The following is a 13,137-nucleotide window of genomic DNA, read 5'->3' as shown; positions in this document are numbered from 1 at the left end:
CTGTTGAATTTTACTCCGGCTGTATTTAAGTGTTGATCCTATTTCGTGTCATTTTCCACATTTTTTCTTTTGAAATGTAGATTCTTTATATGATGAGCTGTGCTCTTATCCCTGGTTGCTTAGTGTATGTATGCTGTTCGTTTTTATTAATACTGCTGGCAGCTATACTCAAACAATGTCATAAGTAATTTTGAGTTCAAGACAAATTGTCCCTTGAGTCAATAAAGTATATTGTATTATACCGCGGAGGGGGGGGGGGGGGGGGTCGTGCTAGATCGCCGGAGCTGTTAGATTAACATTAACATGCTTATTGTAGTTGTAAATGCACTGCCTTGCGGCCTGTAGCACCTCCTTGATGGAGCATATGTGTGGGCTGGACCTGTATTTGACAGGAAAGGAGTGAGCAGAGGGTCGAGTTGTTGATTCTTGTTCAGTGACTATGGCCCATTCCCAAACCGCCCCCTACACCCTACACCTACACCCTACCCCTCCGTTTGCGCGTTCACGCGGAGGGTCCGCCATATTGAGGGCTGTTCCAAAGCAACGAGTGTGGAGGGGGAGTGGGCTATCAAGCCCTCAAACAGCGAGTCTGCAGCGGTGCTGACTTGAGAACGGTCTCTACCTGACCGGAGTCACGCTGTGTGTGTCCGTCAGGAAACACGCTGTTTACAAGTAGTTCCAGCAAACATCCACTGATAAATTGCGATGTTAACAACCTCATGATAACCTCATATGTTTTTAATTTAGGATCAAAGTGTTTAGTCTAGAAAAAGGTAAATGTGTGCATTTTATTACAAAGTTGTGTATATTTACAGACCGTTGCACAAACTAAGAAGCTTATAAACATCAGGTTTAAAACTAAAAGAGCTTTGAAACACAATGAAAGATGTTTGGAGTTTTATTTGAGTTATTCATTTAAACTTTTTGTCTAATATGCTGATTTGAAACCGTTGTTACATACAGTTACGGCATTTCCTGTTTCTGCCGGAGAGAGGGGAGGCCGTCCCAAAGCTTGCTGCTGTATTTACTCCCTCCATCTGACAGGAGGGAGCCTCGTTGAGCTGCGAGTGTGGCTACAGACGGAGTTCACTCCGTCACGGAGGGGTAGGGTCGAGGGAGTAGTTTGGGATTGGGCCTATATCTCCCTCACCCATACTTGCCAACCTTGAGACCTCAGAAATCGGGTAATGTCGCTTATTGATGTTCAAGATGGTTCTAACTGACATTCACAAAATAAACACTGGGGTGGTTCATATGCCCAACAATATTGATTTGGAAAATCCCAAAATAACATCATTATGAAAATGATAATAATCTTTTTTATAGACGTTTTTCTGAAAATAAACAAGCAAGATATAACGTTTTAATTAGAATATTCTGTGTCCATCAACAAAGCGAGGCAGGCTGTTTGCCCCACCTTCCAGTCGTGTACAAAGTTACGCTTATTTTTAAACATGAGTGGTGAGGGACTTTTCATTTCAACAAGAAAATTATTAAAGGTTTTCCCAAAATGTCAAACTATTTATAAAAGGTGATGAAAGATATTAACTTGGCCTTGATCAAATAAGTAAATTCCGGTATTATCAGATAAGACATGAATAATTATAAGAAAGACACTGTCAAGATAAAGTAAGTTAAAAGATGAAACTAACTCAACCAACTTTGTGGTAAATAATGTATTAGATACATTTTTTGTTAAATAAAGTCTTTACAACATCAATACAATAACTCTGATATATTGTACGTCATGGTGGGGTAGGGCCTGCAGACTGATCCAATGAATGGTGTATGTCAACCTGTTACCATTTTCCTATGAGACAGGCCCAACAGGACATTACACAGATTTGGTGTTACATATAATTATAAAAAAATACTGAATTATTGATATGGTTAGTGAACCACATGTCCTCACACTTTCCACTACCGTTTAATCATCATGAATCACTTTAGCAGGAATTAAGAAAACCGGTAACTGTTATATTCATTGCTTTTTGTATGAATTTTCCTCACCAATAATTACTTGGCATTGTTTAAATGTCTGACTCACATTATAATAAAAGTAATGACTGATGAATTTAGGGCTCTAGAGTAAATAACCAGAACCAGAACAAAAACAGAATCGCAAATTCACATTGTCAACTGTTAATTTACTCTTTGTCCCTCTATTAACATTATTGATTCTCTGTTTATGAAATTTGATTCCCATTTACCTAGATGATGAGTAGAAAAATCAAGTAATAGCAAAAAAAGTGTCAAATGGTTCCTCATAAATTTCAGGTAAAGTGGAGAAATGTCAGACCAAAGATGTTATGAAGTGCAACAAATTAAAGGTCTGTAGTTTGAATTTGATCGAAACGAAAGCAAGCTCCTGAATATTTAATCCAGGCTTTTGAGGACCCCCTGTGGATTTGCCCAAATTACTTTATATCACTGTAAGTAGTAGTACAAATGCCATATCAATCTCATTAGTATGCACAAAAAGTGACAGGTCGCCCCGCCCCTTTTTGACCGGAAGTCCCGCCTTATTTGACCGGAAGTCCCACCTTTTTATTTTGAAAACCGGAAGTCCCGCCTCGTTCGACCGGAAGTCCCGCCTCGTTCGACCGGATGTCCCGCCCCCGCTTCCGGCGGATGTCCCGCCCCCGCTTCCGGTTTACAAAATAAAATAAAAAATTAATTTAAATTTAAAAAATGAGAAAAATAAAATGCCGTTGTTTTCAATCAATTAATATGTCTAGGATATATATATCCCGCCTCCTAACCACTTCCTGTGTGGTTAATCCTGTATACAGTATCGAATGTAACTTACAAATACTAGCAAATAACATGAAATTAATCAAAAGTAAAGCATCTTAAAAAAAACATATATTTAAACCTCTCTGTTTTTGCAAACAGGACATGACAGGACATGAGGGGAGAAAACATATGGTGAAGGAGGGGGAACACACACACACACACACACACACACACACACACACACACACACACACACACACACACACACACACACACACACACACACACACACACACACACACACACACACACACACACACACACACACACACACACACACACACACACACACACACACACACACACACACACACACACACACACACTTTCCCCGCCCCTCACCCCTCTCGCTTTAGGGCTGTCTAGATAAAAAGCCAGCGTCACTCATTTTTCAAGTCGAGAGAAAATGGCCAAGAGACGTTTTGATATGAATTTAATCAGCGAGACACCGGTGACAACTTACAGCCATCCGTTGGGTGCTCCAATCAAGAAACGAATGCAGTTTGTATGCCGGGTTCAGACGCCTACAGCCGAAGAACTTCACGAAGAATGGACTCTAAAAAATGGCGATGTTTGGGGTTATATATTCAACTATATGGCTAATGAACTACATTTCTACAATCTGAAGAATGGAGAAACGTATGGACCTCGTAGTGTTAAAGCGACACTGACCTCAACAGATTGGGCTGTGTTAACTCTGGTGTCTTCCCGAGATCTACACGCAACCATTGTATCGGAAGAAGTAGTGCATCAGGAAACCATCGTGGAACCAGAGGTGTACAAGATATTTGCAAAGAAAAGCAAAGAAACACAAACAGCATGCGAGATTAAAGAAGAGTTTGCATCGTTACCCCTCAATGTGAAGGAAGAAGAAGGAGATATTCCCACACAGCCAGAAGGGAGAAGAGTCCTGACAGGCACCGTCTGGGAAACTAAAAGCGGACCCTCTGGGCGTTGGTATTACCGCTCAAGCCGTTTGGTGACGTTGGGTAAGGACCCCTCTGATGATTTTGTTATGGAGTATTTTAATTCTACCTGCGGGGTATTTCAAACGTCCTTGAGGGTGCCTCTGACTGCATGGCTGGAAATGATTGAAGGAAAAGCTACAAAGCTTAAAGAACTTTTTAAACAGAGTCAGACATCGATGGACATTATACTGGTGAAAAAGACCCTCACGTTTGCAGAGGACTCCGCCCCCCAGTCAACATAACAAGTCCCACCCACCTCAGCAGATCATTTAAAAAGTAAGGACCTCGCAAGGACATTTTTAGAGAGCAGCAACCATGGATCTGAGAAAAACCAAGTCTCTCCCCACGATATGCAGCCTGGATCAAACGCCTACAGGACCGCCATCCTCACCAACATTTTGGACACCAGATCTGGACAGCGCTATGGCTGACATTGATATCACGGGGTGGCTGGATATGCCTCAACCTCCATGTGAATTACACACAAATCTGCAGAGTGTCACTAATATATATATATATATATATATATATATATATTCTTTATTTAACAGGTAAAAAAAAAACCTCATTGAGATTAAAATCTCTTTTCCAAGAGTGACCTGGCCAAGAAGGGCAGCATGTACAAAGTTACAACATATAAAACACAGACATGAAAGGCAGACAAATACAGCTGTAAAACACAAATAAAATGGCACATTAGCCAGTCAATATAAAACCTTTATTTAACCAGATTGGTCCCATTGAGATCATAGATCTCTTTTTCAGGGGAGACCTGCAGAAATATGCAAAGTAAAACAAACTATTAAAATCATTCAAAAACTGGCAACATTTTTAAAACGATTTCAAGATATACGAGCACTCACATCGACCAAAACTAAAAAAGTGTTACACAGTGACTGACATTCTGTACGGGAGTTCACACCCCAGCTGCTGTAGGGAGTTGAAATATGTTATGGCTCTCGGGGGATGGTGGTTAAGAGACAGATTCTTCGTTTTTGGACTGCCTCAGGGGGTTAACGACATCTACTAAAAACAAAGTACTTCATTATCTACTTTTTTCAGCTTTTATACACAAAAGTGCAGGGAAGGTAGGCAGATTTAGAACACTATCTATGAGATAGTGTTAGTGTTCCCTGCCCTTATCCATTTATTTTTTCTTTATTCAGCAATCGGCAATTGTGTCAGCTTGTTTTTCTTGTTAATTAGGAAAGTGCTTGCTTAAATGTATGTATTTTAAGTGCATATTATAGAACAGGTATAGGGCAATATCAAAATTAGCCCAAACTTTTTTTTATTCACAATGTTTACTGATAATCATCAAAATATGCAGGGGGTCCAATTCTTAACTTTTCCCTAAAACATTCTAGAATTTCTTTATCTAACACAAAAAAACATGAATTTTAAAAACATTTGACAACAATAGATACGTTGTTCCTGTTTTTATTACGATTATTAGATACAAAATGATAAGTATAAATAAATCTATGCTTTCAAATGCATTATTCAGAGATATTAGGCCTGTCAAATCAAAACTGGAGCATGTGAATAAGAGAGAGCAGAGTCCTAACCAGCTGATCCAAACCAAACTCTGAGCAGCCGGCGGCTGAGACGGAGCCAACCAGCATGCGGACCAAACTGCTGCTAAGAACTCATGTTTAAATGAAATAGCAAGCAATGAATTCAAAGTGTGTATTTACTACACTAAGAGGAAAAGGAGATTTATCTGAGTTCTGTTGTGAGAGATTCGTGAGTAGAGAAGCGGCATCAGGTTTACAATCCCTCCTGCTAGGACGAAAACACAACTGCAGGTAAATGTGATGATGATGTGTGACAGGTTGAATGCAGCACAATAATCATTTTATTTTCTGAAATCTTTGGTATCGTAATCGTTTAACCAACATTGTAGTTCAAAATAAAATTTGAATAATCACCCTATGCTCCAACCAAACAAAAGAGAATACAAAATATACTCATGTAATAACAAAAAATAAGTTAATTTGTCATTTTAAAGCAAATAAGACAAACTCTACGAATACAGACTTTACATTTTCCAACATCGACATAATACAATTGAAATGTAACCATTTAACATATAAAATCGCTCATGTTTTCATCAAGGGTATCTACAGCATTACTATACTTTAGAGAAGATTGGTACAGTATATGATGATGTACATTATATATATATATAAAGCTTATGTGGGATACACAAATAAATATCACCCAATGGATGTTATCTACATCTCATCACATTTTAACTCCTCAGAGTGATTGTGTCTTGATATTTGTCTATATTGATGTTAAACATGGAGCTGCTGTGATGCAAGTCAAATTTGATCTGACCATTAAAGTATTATCGTATCGTATTTCTGCAGGAGATCCACACATAGACAACTCAACATCACAAAGAGGTCAAAAACTTCACAACAGCCCTTTCAATTGGGACAAAATGTATCGACAGTCATTTAAAAATGACCCCTCTCACAACTAAGAAGAAGTTAAGAAAATGGACACTGCAAATATAGCTAGGTAAAATGCCAAGTGGGTACAGCTCATTACAAATGTTAATCTTGGGTTTGCTTTCACTCGATGAAGCTCAGTGCAAGTTCTTTCATGAAGTGCAGGGTCTTTCATGAAGACTTTCACCTTTCCTAGTCGGATTCTCGTCCCCCTAAATCTATCACAGCACGATGGAGTCTAATCGCCAAAGTTTAATATATATTGCCCTTTGTATACACAGCAATAAATATGTTTATCGCACTAAACAAACTTCAACTGTCAATCATTCCAAACACTCTTTAAACCGAGGAGGAGGGGCACACTTAAAATATTGTAACGCAATTTAATCACATTACAAAGTTTGACCCAAAGTTGCTCCCACGCGGATGTTCCCCATGAATAGAATGGTTTTGGAAGAGCAAAGGTGGCAGATAAATTGGCAAGAGCTACAAGTATTGCACATATAGTGTTCGCAATATGATAGCAGAAGAGATAATATGCATATTAGACTGACACAGTGAGTGAAAAGAGGAAGAAAAAGGTTTGATTAGCAGCATTATATTCTCGTTCTGTTTTCAATCGTCCCCATCATCACACTTATTAAACGGGTAATGACTACATTCTGATCAATATATACAGAGTGTTTTGCATAGTAGTTTCCCATTTTTATTTTACTTAAAGAAAAAAGTCACTGCATCGAACAAGTCCCTGGCTTCTTCTCCATCCGACTGCTGTTTGTTAGTCTTCTTCTTCTCCATCCAACTCTGTATGGATATTTCAAGTCTCTCCTTGAGGCATCTGCATTTTACAAGCTTGTGCTGAAAGGCTTCCGAAGCGCGTCCTGGAAAAGTCATTGTGTACAAATAGTATGTTGAAAATCAAAAAAGAAAACTCAATTCAATACAAATTAATGAATATTTTACCCTGTTCTAAAGTTTTGCACCCTTAAAGAAAAACCCCTTCCTTACCAACTACTTCATATTATACCCTTTGTTAAGTGTTGCGTACATCAGGGTGTATCTCAAAGTATCTTGGTAACATAAAATAACAAAAATATGTAAGTTTATCAGAAAAGAAAAAACCTTGTTTATCTGAACAAGTGTTGCATACACCAAAGTGTGTTTAAAAGTATCTTAGTAACACAAGAAAAGAGAAAAAAGCCTTGATGTCAACAAAACTGTATTTTTCCACTGAAATAGCGTTAAAATAAAAAAAAAGTGCCTTTAAAGAAAATGTATTCAGACAAAGTATTTTATTTTCAAAAAAAAAAAAAGTTTAAGGTTTTGCATACATAAAAAGTGTATCTTACAGTTCTTTTGTGAGAGAATTACACACAAATCTGCCAAGTGTCAGGGAAAATTGTTAAAATCACAAACTTACCTTTTAGAGAAACAGTCTTTAAGAAAAAATCTAATCAGACTGTACTTCATTTTCTAGTTTTAAGGTTTTGCATCCCTCAAAGTGTGTCTAAAAGTATCTTGGCAAGAGAAAAAAAGCCAAAATCTGCCTTTAAAAGAATCCGAATTCCTTATAAAGTACTTCATATTCAACCAGTTTCAGTTTTCAGACACCAAACTGTATCTAAAAGTATCTTGGTAACACAAGAAAAAGAGTAAGTGTAATTTATTCGGTAATGTTACAGAATGTTTCTGAAAAATGAAGATTCCAGGACCACTTTAAATGTTTCGTTTACAATACTATTACATATAGAGGAGAGCTCTTCTTCGGGAACATCCTCTCCCCTACTTTGTAACATCCAGTCATTAAGCCCATATCCATTATCCTGGTGATAATAAGGGTAGGCTACATCAGACTTGGTTTTTCTCAGATCCATGGCTAGTTTTCAACGGTCGTCTTGGTGGGGTCCTTCGTTTTAGATGATTTGCTGAGTGGGGTGGGACTTATTGCGTTGAGTGGGGGGGGGTGTATCTTTCAGTAACTTTACCAGAGAATTTAAGCATAAATCTGTCAAATGTTCAAAACAGCCTTGTTTCACTGAAATACCCTCAAAATGACAAACTGCCATTATTACGAAATCTCCTCAAACAGAGTACTTTCTACAGATGAAGCCTTCCCACTCAACGCAATATGTCCCACCCACTCAGCAAATCATATAAAACGAAGGACCCCACCAAGACGACCGTTCAAAACTAGCCATGGATCTGAGAAAAACCAAGTCTGATGTAGCCTGCCCTTATTATCACCAGGATAATGGATATGGGCTTAATGACTGGATGTTACAAAGTAGGGGAGAGGATGTTCCCGAAGAAGAGCTCTCCTCTATATGTAATAGTATTGTAAACGAAACATTTAAAGTGGTCCTGGAATCTTCATTTTTCAGAAACATTCTGTAACATTACCGAATAAATTACACTTACTCTTTTTCTTGTGTTACCAAGATACTTTTAGATACAGTTTGGTGTCTGAAAACTGAAACTGGTTGAATATGAAGTACTTTATAAGGAATTCGGATTCTTTTAAAGGCAGATTTTGGCTTTTTTTTTCTCTTGCCAAGATACTTTTAGACACACTTTGAGGGATGCAAAACCTTAAAACTAGAAAATGAAGTACAGTCTGATTAGATTTTTTCTTAAAGACTGTTTCTCTAAAAGGTAAGTTTGTGATTTTAACAATTTTCCCTGACACTTGGCAGATTTGTGTGTAATTCTCTCACAAAAGAACTGTAAGATACACTTTTTATGTATGCAAAACCTTAAACTTTTTTTTTTTTTTAAAGTAAAATACTTTGTCTGAATACATTTTCTTTAAAGGCACTTTTTTTTTATTTTAACGCTATTTCAGTGGAAAAATACAGTTTTGTTGACATCAAGGCTTTTTTCTCTTTTCTTGTGTTACTAAGATACTTTTAAACACACTTTGGTGTATGCAACACTTGTTCAGATAAACAAGGTTTTTTTCTTTTCTGATAAACTTACATATTTTTGTTATTTTATGTTACCAAGATACTTTGAGATACACCCTGATGTACGCAACACTTAACAAAGGGTATAATATGAAGTAGTTGGTAAGGAAGGGGTTTTTCTTTAAGGGTGCAAAACTTTAGAACAGGGTAAAATATTCATTAATTTGTATTGAATTGAGTTTTCTTTTTTGATTTTCAACATACTATTTGTACACAATGACTTTTCCAGGACGCGCTTCGGAAGCCTTTCAGCACAAGCTTGTAAAATGCAGATGCCTCAAGGAGAGACTTGAAATATCCATACAGAGTTGGATGGAGAAGAAGAAGACTAACAAACAGCAGTCGGATGGAGAAGAAGCCAGGGACTTGTTCGATGCAGTGACTTTTTTCTTAAGTAAAATAAAAATGGGAAACTACTATGCAAAACACTCTGTATATATTGATCAGAATGTAGTCATTACCCGTTTAATAAGTGTGATGATGGGGACGATTGAAAACAGAACGAGAATATAATGCTGCTAATCAAACCTTTTTCTTCCTCTTTTCACTCACTGTGTCAGTCTAATATGCATATTATCTCTTCTGCTATCATATTGCGAACACTATATGTGCAATACTTGTAGCTCTTGCCAATTTATCGGCCACCTTTGCTCTTCCAAAACCATTCTATTCATGGGGAACATCCGCGTGGGAGCAACTTTGGGTCAAACTTTGTAATGTGATTAAATTGCGTTACAATATTTTAAGTGTGCCCCTCCTCCTCGGTTTAAAGAGTGTTTGGAATGATTGACAGTTGAAGTTTGTTTAGTGCGATAAACATATTTATTGCTGTGTATACAAAGGGCAATATATATTAAACTTTGGCGATTAGACTCCATCGTGCTGTGATAGATTTAGGGGGACGAGAATCCGACTAGGAAAGGTGAAAGTCTTCATGAAAGACCCTGCACTTCATGAAAGAACTTGCACTGAGCTTCATCGAGTGAAAGCAAACCCAAGATTAACATTTGTAATGAGCTGTACCCACTTGGCATTTTACCTAGCTATATTTGCAGTGTCCATTTTCTTAACTTCTTCTTAGTTGTGAGAGGGGTCATTTTTAAATGACTGTCGATACATTTTGTCCCAATTGAAAGGGCTGTTGTGAAGTTTTTGACCTCTTTGTGATGTTGAGTTGTCTATGTGTGGATCTCCTGCAGAAATACGATACGATAATACTTTAATGGTCAGATCAAATTTGACTTGCATCACAGCAGCTCCATGTTTAACATCAATATAGACAAATATCAAGACACAATCACTCTGAGGAGTTAAAATGTGATGAGATGTAGATAACATCCATTGGGTGATATTTATTTGTGTATCCCACATAAGCTTTATATATATATATAATGTACATCATCATATACTGTACCAATCTTCTCTAAAGTATAGTAATGCTGTAGATACCCTTGATGAAAACATGAGCGATTTTATATGTTAAATGGTTACATTTCAATTGTATTATGTCGATGTTGGAAAATGTAAAGTCTGTATTCGTAGAGTTTGTCTTATTTGCTTTAAAATGACAAATTAACTTATTTTTTGTTATTACATGAGTATATTTTGTATTCTCTTTTGTTTGGTTGGAGCATAGGGTGATTATTCAAATTTTATTTTGAACTACAATGTTGGTTAAACGATTACGATACCAAAGATTTCAGAAAATAAAATGATTATTGTGCTGCATTCAACCTGTCACACATCATCATCACATTTACCTGCAGTTGTGTTTTCGTCCTAGCAGGAGGGATTGTAAACCTGATGCCGCTTCTCTACTCACGAATCTCTCACAACAGAACTCAGATAAATCTCCTTTTCCTCTTAGTGTAGTAAATACACACTTTGAATTCATTGCTTGCTATTTCATTTAAACATGAGTTCTTAGCAGCAGTTTGGTCCGCATGCTGGTTGGCTCCGTCTCAGCCGCCGGCTGCTCAGAGTTTGGTTTGGATCAGCTGGTTAGGACTCTGCTCTCTCTTATTCACATGCTCCAGTTTTGATTTGACAGGCCTAATATCTCTGAATAATGCATTTGAAAGCATAGATTTATTTATACTTATCATTTTGTATCTAATAATCGTAATAAAAACAGGAACAACGTATCTATTGTTGTCAAATGTTTTTAAAATTCATGTTTTTTTGTGTTAGATAAAGAAATTCTAGAATGTTTTAGGGAAAAGTTAAGAATTGGACCCCCTGCATATTTTGATGATTATCAGTAAACATTGTGAATAAAAAAAAGTTTGGGCTAATTTTGATATTGCCCTATACCTGTTCTATAATATGCACTTAAAATACATACATTTAAGCAAGCACTTTCCTAATTAACAAGAAAAACAAGCTGACACAATTGCCGATTGCTGAATAAAGAAAAAATAAATGGATAAGGGCAGGGAACACTAACACTATCTCATAGATAGTGTTCTAAATCTGCCTACCTTCCCTGCACTTTTGTGTATAAAAGCTGAAAAAAGTAGATAATGAAGTACTTTGTTTTTAGTAGATGTCGTTAACCCCCTGAGGCAGTCCAAAAACGAAGAATCTGTCTCTTAACCACCATCCCCCGAGAGCCATAACATATTTCAACTCCCTACAGCAGCTGGGGTGTGAACTCCCGTACAGAATGTCAGTCACTGTGTAACACTTTTTTAGTTTTGGTCGATGTGAGTGCTCGTATATCTTGAAATCGTTTTAAAAATGTTGCCAGTTTTTGAATGATTTTAATAGTTTGTTTTACTTTGCATATTTCTGCAGGTCTCCCCTGAAAAAGAGATCTATGATCTCAATGGGACCAATCTGGTTAAATAAAGGTTTTATATTGACTGGCTAATGTGCCATTTTATTTGTGTTTTACAGCTGTATTTGTCTGCCTTTCATGTCTGTGTTTTATATGTTGTAACTTTGTACATGCTGCCCTTCTTGGCCAGGTCACTCTTGGAAAAGAGATTTTAATCTCAATGAGGTTTTTTTTTTACCTGTTAAATAAAGAATATATATATATATATATATATATATATATATATATATATATATTAGTGACACTCTGCAGATTTGTGTGTAATTCACATGGAGGTTGAGGCATATCCAGCCACCCCGTGATATCAATGTCAGCCATAGCGCTGTCCAGATCTGGTGTCCAAAATGTTGGTGAGGATGGCGGTCCTGTAGGCGTTTGATCCAGGCTGCATATCGTGGGGAGAGACTTGGTTTTTCTCAGATCCATGGTTGCTGCTCTCTAAAAATGTCCTTGCGAGGTCCTTACTTTTTAAATGATCTGCTGAGGTGGGTGGGACTTGTTATGTTGACTGGGGGGCGGAGTCCTCTGCAAACGTGAGGGTCTTTTTCACCAGTATAATGTCCATCGATGTCTGACTCTGTTTAAAAAGTTCTTTAAGCTTTGTAGCTTTTCCTTCAATCATTTCCAGCCATGCAGTCAGAGGCACCCTCAAGGACGTTTGAAATACCCCGCAGGTAGAATTAAAATACTCCATAACAAAATCATCAGAGGGGTCCTTACCCAACGTCACCAAACGGCTTGAGCGGTAATACCAACGCCCAGAGGGTCCGCTTTTAGTTTCCCAGACGGTGCCTGTCAGGACTCTTCTCCCTTCTGGCTGTGTGGGAATATCTCCTTCTTCTTCCTTCACATTGAGGGGTAACGATGCAAACTCTTCTTTAATCTCGCATGCTGTTTGTGTTTCTTTGCTTTTCTTTGCAAATATCTTGTACACCTCTGGTTCCACGATGGTTTCCTGATGCACTACTTCTTCCGATACAATGGTTGCGTGTAGATCTCGGGAAGACACCAGAGTTAACACAGCCCAATCTGTTGAGGTCAGTGTCGCTTTAACACTACGAGGTCCATACGTTTCTCCATTCTTCAGATTGTAGAAATGTAGTTCATTAGCC

Source organism: Pseudochaenichthys georgianus, chromosome 1 (genome assembly GCF_902827115.2).
Source record: "Pseudochaenichthys georgianus chromosome 1, fPseGeo1.2, whole genome shotgun sequence".
Classification (NCBI taxonomy): Eukaryota; Metazoa; Chordata; class Actinopteri; order Perciformes; family Channichthyidae; genus Pseudochaenichthys; species Pseudochaenichthys georgianus.
This window is presented reverse-complemented; position numbering follows the sequence as displayed.